This window comes from Fringilla coelebs (genome assembly GCF_963513975.1).
Source record: "Fringilla coelebs genome assembly, chromosome: 6".
NCBI lineage: Eukaryota > Metazoa > Chordata > Aves > Passeriformes > Fringillidae > Fringilla > Fringilla coelebs.
The window spans coordinates 53,159,708-53,171,928 of record NC_140034.1 but is presented as its reverse complement, the minus strand read 5'-3'; the positions used below and the strand labels follow the sequence as shown (position 1 = coordinate 53,171,928).

Below are 12,221 nucleotides of genomic sequence, written 5' to 3'. Positions count from 1 at the left end.
GCTGATATCTTCTCTGCCAAGCATGCCTTCCTCTATCCCAGGTTGTTCCAAGCCCTGTCTAACCTGGTTTTGAACAATTCCAGGGTTGGGGCAGCCACAGCTTTTCTGTGCCAGAGCTTCAGCATCCCCACAGGGAAGAATTTGTTCCCAATATCGCACCTAAACCTATTGTCTTTCATGGAAGAGCTGGGGCAAAACGAGGGGCTTTATGGCCACATAACCCCAAAGAACACAGTGCCACAGAGGGAGTACCCCAAAGGGGACTCTACTCTGCACCCCTGATCGCTTTGGGGAACGTGAGAGAAAGGACGCTTTGCCTTTTCCCTCTGTCTCCCAACACCTTTCCTTGCCGCAGACGTCGGGACAGAGAGCAGGCAGGGGCGATGCTGGAGGAAAACAAGCCGCGAGCCAGCGCTGAGGAGAGCCCTGGGCTGCACAAAAGGTGCCTTGTTCCCCCCATGAGGCGGTCGGGCAGCACGTCCCCTCCCTCACCGGCGATGGAAAACTGAGCTCCAAGCACTCCTCCACCTCCCCATGCCACCTTCAACCTTCCCATTGGGTACAAAATGTTATCGGGAGCAAGAAACCCGAAGTTTAACACGTCCCTCCTGGGCTCTTGGTCGCCTTGCCTGGGGAGCGGGCGAAGGCTGCAGCAGCCGCCGGCGCTCCCGGGGCCACCGGCTCCTGGTTATACAGTAACCTGTTGCTCCGGGTCCCAGCTCCACCTCTCGCTGCCTCCACATCCCTCCCCTCCTCTCTCCTCTGCCAAGGAACCTCTGTCACCTGCTCTCAGACACCCGCGGCGAGCGGCACGGGGAGGAAAGGGCAGCGGGGAGGCACGGCAAGGGGACCCCCAGGCTGGGGTGCCGGGTGGGCTCTGCCTCCCACTCTCCTTCAGCCTTCGGGGCATCGGGCTCGCAGCCTGTGCAGGCAGGACACGGAGCTTGACTGCTGGAGAATGGCAGCAGGATTTAACTAGGAAGACACGGAAAACTGGGAGAGAGCTCACAGGAGCTGAGCGAACTGCGGGAGACGAGAGCGGCTTCTCAGCACCGGTGAGTCTCTTTTTGCAAATCCTAAAATTTCATCCCCCTCCCCAGCTTTTATCCACTTGAAAAGTCTGTCTGATTCTGCTGTGGAGGGAGAATGGCTGGAGAGAGGTTGTGGCTGGGAGAACTATCAGTGTAGTTTTCTGTTGTTTTAGTTAAAAAATATGAAAAAACTAACTTTTCCCAGCATTGTGTTTTCTGAGTTTTTTTCCCGTCCTGATGATTCCCCACCGGTTGAGATCCAGTAGGTGGCACTTTCTTGGCAGCAAAATGTCCATTTGGCACAGAACAAGGCGTTTTTTCTGTTCCTAATGAAGTCTAGAGACGTAGTTTTGAGCAGCTGTTTGTTTGCAAACCTCGGGGTTTCCTCTTTTGGGGCAGTGTGTAGAATTTCAGGCCGTTCCCCGCCGGGCCCCTCAAAGAGCTGCTGGTCTTGGTGGGCCAGCTCTCCCTACCCCTCATCCTGGCAGGATTCGCTGCCCGATTTCACCACTGAGGGAAGCTCGGAGCTGCCCTGTTCCCTCGCGTGACAGCTCTGCCTCCTGATGAGATTTCATCTACGTTAACGAGTCCATTCCCGTCCCCTTTCTCTTATTTTCCTTGAAAATGCCAGTGCAAACTCCACTGAGGACAAGGCTCAGGGACAAATGATGTGACTGACATTATTTTCAAATACTGGAAATAACTGTGACACAGCACAGTAGTAAAATCCGGTGATTGCCCTGCTGTAATTAGGGCAACAGGGAGTTAACGCTTGTGTTGCTGGGCTGCTCCAAAAGCAGGGATCAGATCCATTGGTAGTTGCTCATCTAGGAGTGCCAGAACTTAGTTGGCATGTGCCTCAAAAAAGGACTTCTTCTGAGTAAAGAAGTGACAGACAGACAGAGGCTCAGCCCCCAGCTGATACAGCAGGGACCCACACACGGTTTTGATCACAGATGCCACAGGCAACAGCGCATTCCTGAGTCTGTTTTGCTCTGTGAGTTTTCAGTCAATTAAGAAGGAAAATTAGTCCTTCACAGACAGAAAGGGCAGGCAGCAGTGCTGAACCAAGGAGCCCTTTAAAACAGGGCTGGGAAGAGGAACTTGGGATCCACAGTGGGAGGGTGTCTGTGAGAGGCAAAGGTCGTTGGTTGGCAATGTTTAAAACCAAGGCTTGAGCTGGTGTTTGGGACAACACAGCTCAGATCCACTGTGGTCAGGCCTGCACTGTTCCTGCTGCTGGTTTCCGCAGCTGAAGCCTTGGGAAGGAGCTCGTGTTCTTCCAGCTGTGCCTCAGCTCTCCAGGTGGTCTAGAGCAGGATCTACTCTGCAGTACTCAGCAGAGCAGGGTGGGTTTGTCATGTAATCATAGAGCTTAGAGGAACAGGGGATGTTTTTGGGCACCTGAGGGAAAGTTTAGTACCAGCATTGTTGAACTGGCTGTTGGTGAAGTCCCGGGAAGGGAGCAGCTGTGAGTGACGCTGGAGAATGGCTGTGACATACGCACATTGCTCACATGGGGCCATGGAGCAGTTTGCCGAGACAAGCTTTGAGTCCTTGGCTTTCTGCCCCTCTGCCATCACCCCATGTGTCAGGGTGGGCACAGACACCATGAGAGAGGAGGGAAGCCAGGATCCTGCTCAGCACCAGGAGGAAATGTCTTCTGAGCCACAGGAATCACAGGGGCAGACAGAATGTGCCTTCAGTGCCCACCTTTGCTGACTGCAAACCACTCACCATCGGTCAGAGTGACAGAGCCCAGCCTTGAGCCTGAAATAGCCCTGCAGGTTGTTGCTCCTGGGTCTCTATCTGCCCAACTCCCATGGATGGTGTGATGGGTCAAGGGTAGGACTAGATGACCTCGAAGGTCTCTTCCAGTCATGATGATTCTGTGAAGGACACTGCAGAGCAGATGCCATCTTTGGTGATGTTACGGCAGCCACCATTTTGTCAGGCTGTGACAAATTGTCATGCCTGCCTGCCTGGATTTATCCAAGGGCATGAAGAGACAGGGAAGGGTTGCACAGGAGGAACCCTGGCCTGCTTGCTCTGCTCTGGTCACTCAGCTGGGCTGTGGATCCTGAGAGGAGACCCTGCTGGGGCATGGTCACAGGGCCAAACCTGCCAGACGTTTGTTGGCATCTGCCTCTGGATGAGATGGCTTGGAATGTGCTGGAAAATAAAATGCTTTTCATAGGGTCACAGGATCCTTCTGGAAAAGAAAGATTCAGAAGAGACACTAATGCACTGTAGGACTCGGGAGGTTTCAGTCCTTGTGGCAAAAAAGAAAGGAGTGAAACAGGGAGAGCAAATGCGTTGGCTTGTGTGGGCTTGAGAAACATCCATATGAAATAAGTCCTGAGTGCGTGGGGGACTCTTGGAGTATTATTCCCAGAGGGCTGGATCCCAGACTGCTGTTTTGGAGCACTTTCTGTCATACTCTTGACTTTCTCCCGTCCATGCCATGGTCTCTCTGAAGTGCTGGGCCAGGGCAGGCTTGTGATTTTGAAGAAGACTCAGTGTTTCAGTCCTTGAACGGGGATGATCAGGGCTCATGACTCCTTTCCACAAGTGCAGTCAGCACCACTGCCCTTCCCTCCAGGGTGGACAGGAATGCACGGCCTTTAGCCTGCAAGTTTGGTGTCATTGACAATAAAACAATCACCCTTGGAAAATTCTTGAGCCTAACCTAATGACCCCCAAGCAAAAGTGCCAAGTAAAAGTCCACTGCTACAACTTGCTGGAGCGACAGGGATGACCTCCTGCACGCTGCTAGAGCTTTACCAGCAGCTCAGTGTCTGCCTGGCATGGCAGCTCCCATGGAGATCTGCCAGCAGATCCATGGAGATCTGCCAACAGATCCAACAGCACTTGGCTCTGCCAGCATGGACTCCTGAACCACCTGTTTGGCCAAGGCACCGCAGGTGCCCAGAAACATACGCATCTACCTGCCCAGGAGGTATTCATGTTTCCCACTCCAAGGGACGGGAAGGTGGAAAGGAAGGAAACCCTCCCTGCTCATCTGACCACATTGTAGGGGAGTCCTTGCACCATCAGAAATGGTGCTAGGTACTGTACAACACCTGAGAGATGCCAAGAAGGAGATGAGATCCAAGGAGGCTCAGGAGGCCTAAGAGCACAAGACCATAGTTAGGAATGCAGCAGAGCAGAAGGATTTTTATGGAGTGGGGAGGCTTGAAGAGTGCCTCTGTCTGCTTGCAGTGGGTTTGATATGTCAGGGTCAGGGAAAAATATGCTGTCACCCATCCCTAAAATATTTAGGTGTTAAGAGAGAAAGGAAGGGGATCCAGGGAGAGCTGCTCCCACATGGACATGGCCGCTGCTGCACATAGGTGAGGGTTTGTCTTTTCCCAAGGCAGCGAGAGTTTTCCTTTCTCCTGGGCTGGCGACAGTACCACCTCCAAAACTGAAATGCACGATGCCAGAGGGGTAACCAAAAAAGTCCTGGCATTTTACTTCCTGGTAATCCAGATAAATTAGGAAGAATTGCAATTAAGAAGGGAGGGAAGGGTGTGTAGCTGAGCTGGACCGGTTTGGAGATATTTCCCATTCACCTGAACTGCAATTCCCCAGGAGAGCCCAGCCCTTGTTCCCATTCCCCAAGTGCTCCCAAGGGCGTTTCTGCAACGTGCTCACTGCCACTGAGGATCTGCCGAGGAACAGAACAAAAGCTTCCAACCCCCGGGAAGAAGTGGGGAGTCACAGGCTCTTCCTGCTCAGCTGCCCTGGGACAGGGACTGAAGTGCCCAGACAAGCTGCTGGGGCCCTGATTTGGTTGGAAGCACCAAGTGAGGCCTGGAGGTGCCTGTTCCTGCAGGCACAGTGGGATGCAGGGACCCTCACAAGACAAGAGGCTGTGGCAGAGGCTGGGCTGCTCCAGCCCATTTGGCACAGACCTCAACCCTTCCTGGGATGCTCTGTCCCCTTACATCCATCCCTGCCTTCAGAGGAGGGTCCAAATCAACCCCTCTCACCAGCATCTCCCACAAAGGTTCTCCTTGTCCTGCTGAGATGGGCAAACACATCTCACATGTGAGAAATCCTCACCTCCAGTGCCAGGGGCACATTCCCCCATCCAGTCCACACTTGGGGTTTTACCTGTTGAGGCATTGGCCCACCTATTCACCTCTCCTTTCCCACTCCCTGGACAGTGCCACAGCTTCTAGCAGCAATTTCAGCTGTAATGGTGGAGCTGAGCACTCTTAGGGTGATGGGATGGGATTTTGCAACAGCCTTGGCTGTCGTGATGGGCAGGTGTGGCACAAATAAGCCCTCATGGCTCGTGGGCCTCCAACCTAGCCTTGCCCCAGGTGAAGGCAGAACTTTCCATGGCTGGTGGAACAGGAACACTCCACATTTGTGGTCTAAGGTCTTTCAGCATTGCCTTGGAGTGGGACGGAAAGAATTTTCTGGTTATTATTTTTGGTTATTTATTTTTGGTTTCTGGTTGGGACACTAACCCCAAAAAGCTTTCATAATTTGAATTTAAGTTTAGTCCTTCCTGCTTCCTTTTTTGTTTTTTCCCTTCCTCTGTCTTATCAGTCTCAACTTGTCCAGATCTATATCCTACAAAGGTAAAGTGCAGCCCGTCCAAATGGCAATAAACCAAAGTTCAGGCACCACAGCTGATTCAGAAAGTGAAGTAGTGCTGCTGGTGGGATGGCGATTGGGATCAGGCTGAGTCAACACCACCCTCCCCTAGACTGTTTACACCTAACTTCCCTGTCACTAAGGATGGACAGAAGTGGGGATCATCTGGGAGCTGAGAATCTCTTCATGCCTTACAAATGTTGGCTGCTGGAACTAGTGCTGAGGGTGACTCCAGATTCCCTCACCAGCGAATACAAGATGAACCCCAAACCTGACCCACCTCACTGCTGTGGACATGCCAGTGGCTTGTCCTAGTCTGTCACTCATTCCTCAATGCCACCATCAGGACTCTCTTGGGTCAGTCCTTGTCCCACCACTGCTGCCAGCCAGAATTGTGACTTGTGGATACAAGCTCTTCCAAGTACTCCAAACACCTCTGTGCCCTTTTCACAAGGGCATGGAGTGACAGGACAAGGTGGAATGGCCTTAAGCTGAAGTTGGGTGGCTTTACATTAAATTTTGGGAAGAATTTTTTCCCTGTGAGGGTGCTTAGGCCCTGGCACAGGTTGCCCAGAGAAACTGTGGCTGCCCCATCCTTGGAAGTGCTCAAGGCCAGGCTGGACAGGGCTTGGAGCAATCTGCCCTAGTGGAAGGGAGGGACAGGGCATGGTCCATTTCCCATAAAGGGAAATGGAACTATTTTCCAACCCAAACCATTCAATTTATGACATTATGATGTCAGGTTTGAGGCTTTCAGCGGCGACTCTATGGAGGCAAAGCAGTGACTTCACTGTCGGTGCTGAGATAAACACAGAGGTGTCCATTTGCCTGAGCCTGAGAAAATCCTTTTATCATCAAATTCACTTCATAAAAACACCAGGGAGAGGAGAAGAGAGAAAGGTAATTTGCACCCACAATATCCCTTAATAAATCATAGGCTGGAGCCTACTCTCATTCCTGACACTACTGCCTCTTAATTATAGCTGTGTTCAGCTGAGGAGACAGAGGAGGAGAGCTGGGCTCTTTGCAGAAGGGAGCACTAATTAAAACCTCTTTTCTCTGGGAAGATATTAATGTCTTCCTCTGGGGCAGAAGCAAATGGCCTTGTCTGTGGCCATTCCCGCAGGTTAACCTGTAACTCTGACTTTCACACAGCCAGGCAGTTTGTCCTGTTTTTGGTACCTGGTGCTCTCAGCATGGCTTCTGGGCTAAGATATGGGACTTTCAAAAGTCCTTGAAAAAGGAAGAGGAATAACATGTACTCAGGCAGCCTGTGCAGGTGTGGAGGTAAGGTTAGGTAGTAGGGGTGGCTCCTCAGTCCACGTACAGACCACAGAAGGGTTTTGCACACTATCCCCTGAGATGTAACACAGGCAGGATTTCTGAGATGGAGAGGGTACCCCAGACTGCACCCAAACAAATCCTCTGACTGGAGTTATGTGGACTTTAACAGGCATGATCCACTTCCCCATGAGAGGAGAGTCTATGCCCTCAGGCTGGTGGGGGAAGGAGTCCTGTACCACCAGGTACCTTCACACCAGCATCTCTGCCTGATCTCCTGATGGGTTTGAGACCTGGTCATGCAGGCAGGCACATTCCTGATTCACTTCTTTTTCAGTTCAGGAGAGCAGAAACCCTGCCAAACTGTGGGAGAGGAGTGGTACATCTGAGCCATGGAAATGACACTTTGACCCACTGAAGTCAAAGGGCTGATTCTATGATTCTATCTATCCATTTATTCTATCTTTCCATGATTCCTAAAGAGAGTAAGTTAGGAATCTCTAGCTGCCCTGCAGAGTTTCGATAGCAGGGAACCCAGCTGGTGAAGGAAGGCTCTAGTCCAGCATCCAGGTACACGCTCACTCCAACCTGGCATTCAAGCCAGAGTCAAAACACAAGGAAAATATTGGGTTGGATTTTTCCCCCTTGTTTGTTTTGCAACAGAAGGTGCAGGGCAGTAGTGTAAAAGTAGCATGAAAGACTCTCAGGGATAACTTCAAGACTGTCAGATTTGCTGTGAGTTGCTACTGCTTGGAAAATAGGTTGATAAAGTTTCAGTAGCTTAAAAAAAGCCAGAAAAGCTGTGCCTCTGTCAGAGAAGCTGCTGCACGGAGTGAGGCAGGAGCAGGTTCAACAGGATAAATTGAGAGCAAATGTACCAGAGCTGTGCTCATTGCTGGTTTCTGCCAGAACGAGCAGGTAACACCCAAGGTGTGGTTGGGCCATCAGCTGCCCGAGCAATCTCTTGACAAGGAAGCACCTTTTGCTGCTGCTGTGTCTGCTTTGAGCATAAAAACAAACCAGGAGCAGCCCCTGTATCTGTGACTTCAGCCCTGAAACTTCCAGTGCTCTTCAGCTTGGGAGAGGGACACTGAGATGCTGCTCTCCTTGATATCTGTGATATAGCCCATGGCATGGAGACAGGGAATGAAGGACCAGCTGCTTCCTGCTGGCAGAGCTAGGGGACATCCCGTGAAACCAGCAGCTGGTGAGTGCAGCAGGAACAAGAGGAGGTGGCTGAGAGCACCGTGCAGAGTCAAGCACGGAGCATCCTGCCACAGGCCATCCAGGATGTCCAGAGTTTACAGAGCTTGGACAAATGCAGTTGGAGAAATTCGGGGATGGAAAAGGGTACCAGGAGCTCTTCACTCCCACTGCTGGAGGCTGGGAAATGCAGAGAGGCTTCCCGTGCTCCTGTCCTGTTCCTGGCTTCTCCTCCAGGAATCCATGAGTGCTGCAGCCTTGTGTACCCCCAACCTGCCACCAAGCAGAACTGAGGGCAGGTGATGGGAGAGGTGATAGGCCACCCCACATTCAGGCAGCTGCTCCTGGCTCCTCTGAGCCAAGGGGAGGATGGAAGGGAGGAGAGAAGCTCTGGCCTCAGTGACTGCTCAGTGGAAGGAAATGTTGTACAGGTTTAGTCAGAGCCCAGGAAGGGAGCCCTGAAACGACCCAAGCAGCCAAAGCCCTGCCACAGCCACGTGCAAACTAGACCAGACAGGTCCCAGAACATCTGCTCCATACCTGGCACAAGCCTGGAGACACTTCTGCTCCCTGATCCCTTCTTCTCCCTGCCTGGCACCAGCTGGTGAGCAAACAGAGGTGAGAAGGATGATGTGAAGAAGGAGGTGGTTATAGGGGAGATCTGGGCTGCCACCATCCTCAGCAGTCCCTGGTATTTTCCCAGAGCTGCTTCCAACATGATCTGCCCTTGCCAGGTGCCTGTGGCTGCCAGGATGCTGCTCACAGAGGCTGTGCTCTGCTCCAGTCCCGTGTAGGTGATGGACACACAGGCCCTTCTCTTGGAATCCTGTCCTGACAACTCAAGCTAAAGGAGCACTTGGGTAGTTCATGACATCCTTGAGCATCCATGAGCTCAGCTGTAGGCCCCCAGGGCAGGATTCAGGAGCACCTGGCTGGGGAGCACCAGGACAGCCCTGTCCCAAACCACAGGTATTCCTGTGCTCTCAGGGCCACCTGCCCCTCCCTTCAGAACAACCTTCCCAGAACATACCAGGTTCTCCAGTGTGCATGTTTAGGCACAACTCTGCGTCTGCCAACCTTTCTCTGCTCCAGAGGGGATGCATAAACCTGTGGCTCATTTAAGGATCAGACCCCAATGATAATCAGGCCAGCAAGGAGAGTTCAGTGGTTTTAAACCCCAGGTCATGGTAAGCGCCACCTGGCTCCCCTTTGGCTGCAGGAGCATCCATGTGGCCTGTGTTTGCCCCACTGCGTACCAGCTGCCCTGATCCTTCCACACATACCTTGCCCACCTGGCATAAAAGGGATTTCTTGCTCCTTTCACCCCCTCCTCTGAGGACTACAGGGTTATCCAGGCCAGAAGGCACCTCAGGAGACCTCCGGTCCAACCTCAGCCAGTGTCAGCTCTGAAATCAGAACAGGCTGCACAGTTCATTCCTGCTGTTCTTGAAAATCTCCAAGAATGAGATGGCACAACCTCCCTGGGGAAACCTGCTCCACAGTGCTGGGGTTCCCAGAGCAGAAACCCTGTCCTTCATGTGCCCTGCACAGCTTTAGCCTTTGGAAATCTCCGTGCCAAAGACCCTGTGGGCACACAGTAGTGGCCAGAGAAGCCTTTCCTCTCTAAGGCACTGCAGGAAACTCTTCTGTCCCATTCCAGCCCTGGAATCAGTCTGGTTCCTCCTAGCCCAGCTCAGACTCCCATTTCAGCCTCTGTGTGGACCAATTGTGCTTTTTCCTCCTCACCCTTGCAAGAGATTAAATTTTTTTTGTGGCAAGATTGTTAAAACAATTCTGCACCGCAAGATTAGAAACTGCTATTTGAATTATTTTGATAAACCCAGCCTCACACATCCTTCTATTCTATACAAAACAAAGGGCAAAGGGAATGGGGTTTATTTTGGTTTTGGAATGATCTCTCCTGGGACTGTTTTGGTTACTGGGTAACTGGATGTTCAGGCTGAAAAACCCTTCTGTGGTCTCATCCACAGCTTCACTGAAAGCCCAAACACTGGAAATCAACCCAGTGATTTCCTGTGACTGTACATCTTGTCTTCTGACCCCAGAAACAGAGTAGGGCTGGGTGTGAGTATTTTGAAGCAGAATGTGTTTTGTACCATCAATGAATATTATGGTTCCTATAGGGACTCTGTGAAAATCCAAAAATCTCAGCATTTTGCACGTAAAACAAATCAATGATGGACAGCAAAAGTCCCTTTGCACGAGCTCCCATTTCTGACTTTTAGGGGTGAATGGGAAGGAATAAATCACCATTTTTCCATTTAAAATTTTATCTACCGTGATAATATATATGAAAATACCAACTACAGAAGGAAAAAGCTACATTAGACTACTACTAAAAAAACTCAAGTGATGTTTTCAGACCAAAAGCTGAGCTGAGCCCCACTGCATCTCCAGGAGCCACCACTGAGCTGGTTAAACTGGCTGTTTTCCTGCAGTGACACTCAGAGCAGATTTTCCACGTGCCAAGTTTAGCTCAAATGAATTGTTACAAATAGCCAAAAATACCCAGGCAGGATATGAGTAGGAAGCACAACATAGGATGGGAAGAGATAGCAATGAATGTTGTCATCATTAGCTTAAAAAGGCTGGAAAAGCCTTAAATATCAAATGGGATTTTTAAGAGATGAATCTCCTCCCTTAATTCTTCTGCCCCACCCTCCCAACAAAAAGCCCAGGATGAGTTTTAGAGCAGGAAATGAAAATTACCGATGCTTCCTAAGCCCCAAATCCCTATTGCTATGGACAAAGATCAAAGATTTAGAACAGGAGCAGAATGGAATAGCTCCTCCCTAGTATAGGCAGAGGGAGATGGGCTGCAGCCCTCTCCCTTTCTTTGGGGAAAGATGGGATGTTGGGACCTTCCTACATAGGCAGAAAAGGATTATTAGTTCAGATTGACCAATTACTTCTGCAGATTTACCAAACTTCATCTAACCCCAGAGAGTTTGAGCTGACATTGCTGGAGACAAGCTGAAGCTAAACGTGGCCCCAAAGTGGCTCTCAGCCTAATAACAGCTTTTCTCTAATATAGAAAAAGCACACCAACTGCCCTGCTACATGCCTGAATTTCTGCCAGGGAAGTGAATCAGCATTTCAGGGAGTGACCAAAAATGCCCTTCCTTAGGAGGAGGTAGTGGAAATGTCCCTTGGATCTCAGCAGCTCCGTCTTGCTCACAAACCAGACAGCATGGGGAGTGCACTGACAAACAAGACTCCCTCTTGCCCCTCCTGAGGGGATGAGGAACCAGCCACACCCCCCAGCTTTGCGTGGTGCTTTTCAGCCCAGTTTGGGCTGGCAGTAGCTAGGCAAGGATGGTCAGGTGTATTCTGCCTGGGGCTAAAAGTTGGGAATTACTGTGGAAAATGAATCTGCCTGCCAAATGCATCTGTTAGGCTTCACAGCTGTCCTGTTAGGGGTGAGGAGGCAGGAATGCTGAGGCTGGCTCTAGGGATTGCACAGGATTGATGAGAGGAGGGCACCCTGTTCTTACACATTACAGCAGTCATCTAAAGGAAAATTAAGACACTTGAGTGATTAGCTCAAACAGCAAGGTCAACCTATGCCCTACATGTACATGCACACCTAGTGAAAAATGATTGATCCTCACCAGACAAACCAGGACCACCCAAGGGATATCAGCATGGTCCCTGTTGGACCAGGCAGCTTTGAAGCTTCTGGAAGCAGTCTTGTTGTGGGTGCTTTCAATAAACAGAGCACCACCTTCCAGTATGGATGTCACAGTCCTGAGCTTTGTTCCTGGAAATCCCACCATGACAAACACCACTTCACTGTGATTCTGTCCATCAGAGCTGTGACATTACTGTGGGAAGCAGTAGGGACACAACAGGAACCCTCACAACTCCATCCAAGCTTTAGCCCATCCTCACAGATTCTGGGATGGTTTGGGTTGGAAGGGATCTTAAAGCCCACCCAGCTCCACTCCCTGCCATGGGCAGGGACATCTTCCCTTAGACCAGGTTGCTCCAAGCCCCACCCAACCTGGCCTTGGACACTGGGAGGGCTGGGCAGTCTGCAATCCCCACTGGTGCCAGCCTTTCACTCAGTCTCCC

At 51.1% G+C, this 12,221-nt stretch overlaps 1 protein-coding gene across 2 annotated transcripts in view; it reads left to right on the top strand.

Annotated features, from left to right (window-relative positions):
• The first annotated feature begins 804 nt into the window (after window positions 1-804).
• The window catches only part of EPS8L2 (EPS8 signaling adaptor L2), a 49,035-nt gene continuing 37,618 nt past the window's right edge, over window positions 805-12,221 (top strand). For both annotated transcript variants that reach the window (XM_084208652.1, XM_084208651.1), the window contains exon 1: window positions 805-1,055. The gene's annotated coding sequence lies outside the window, so the exon portion shown is untranslated. The remainder of the gene's footprint in view (window positions 1,056-12,221) is intronic.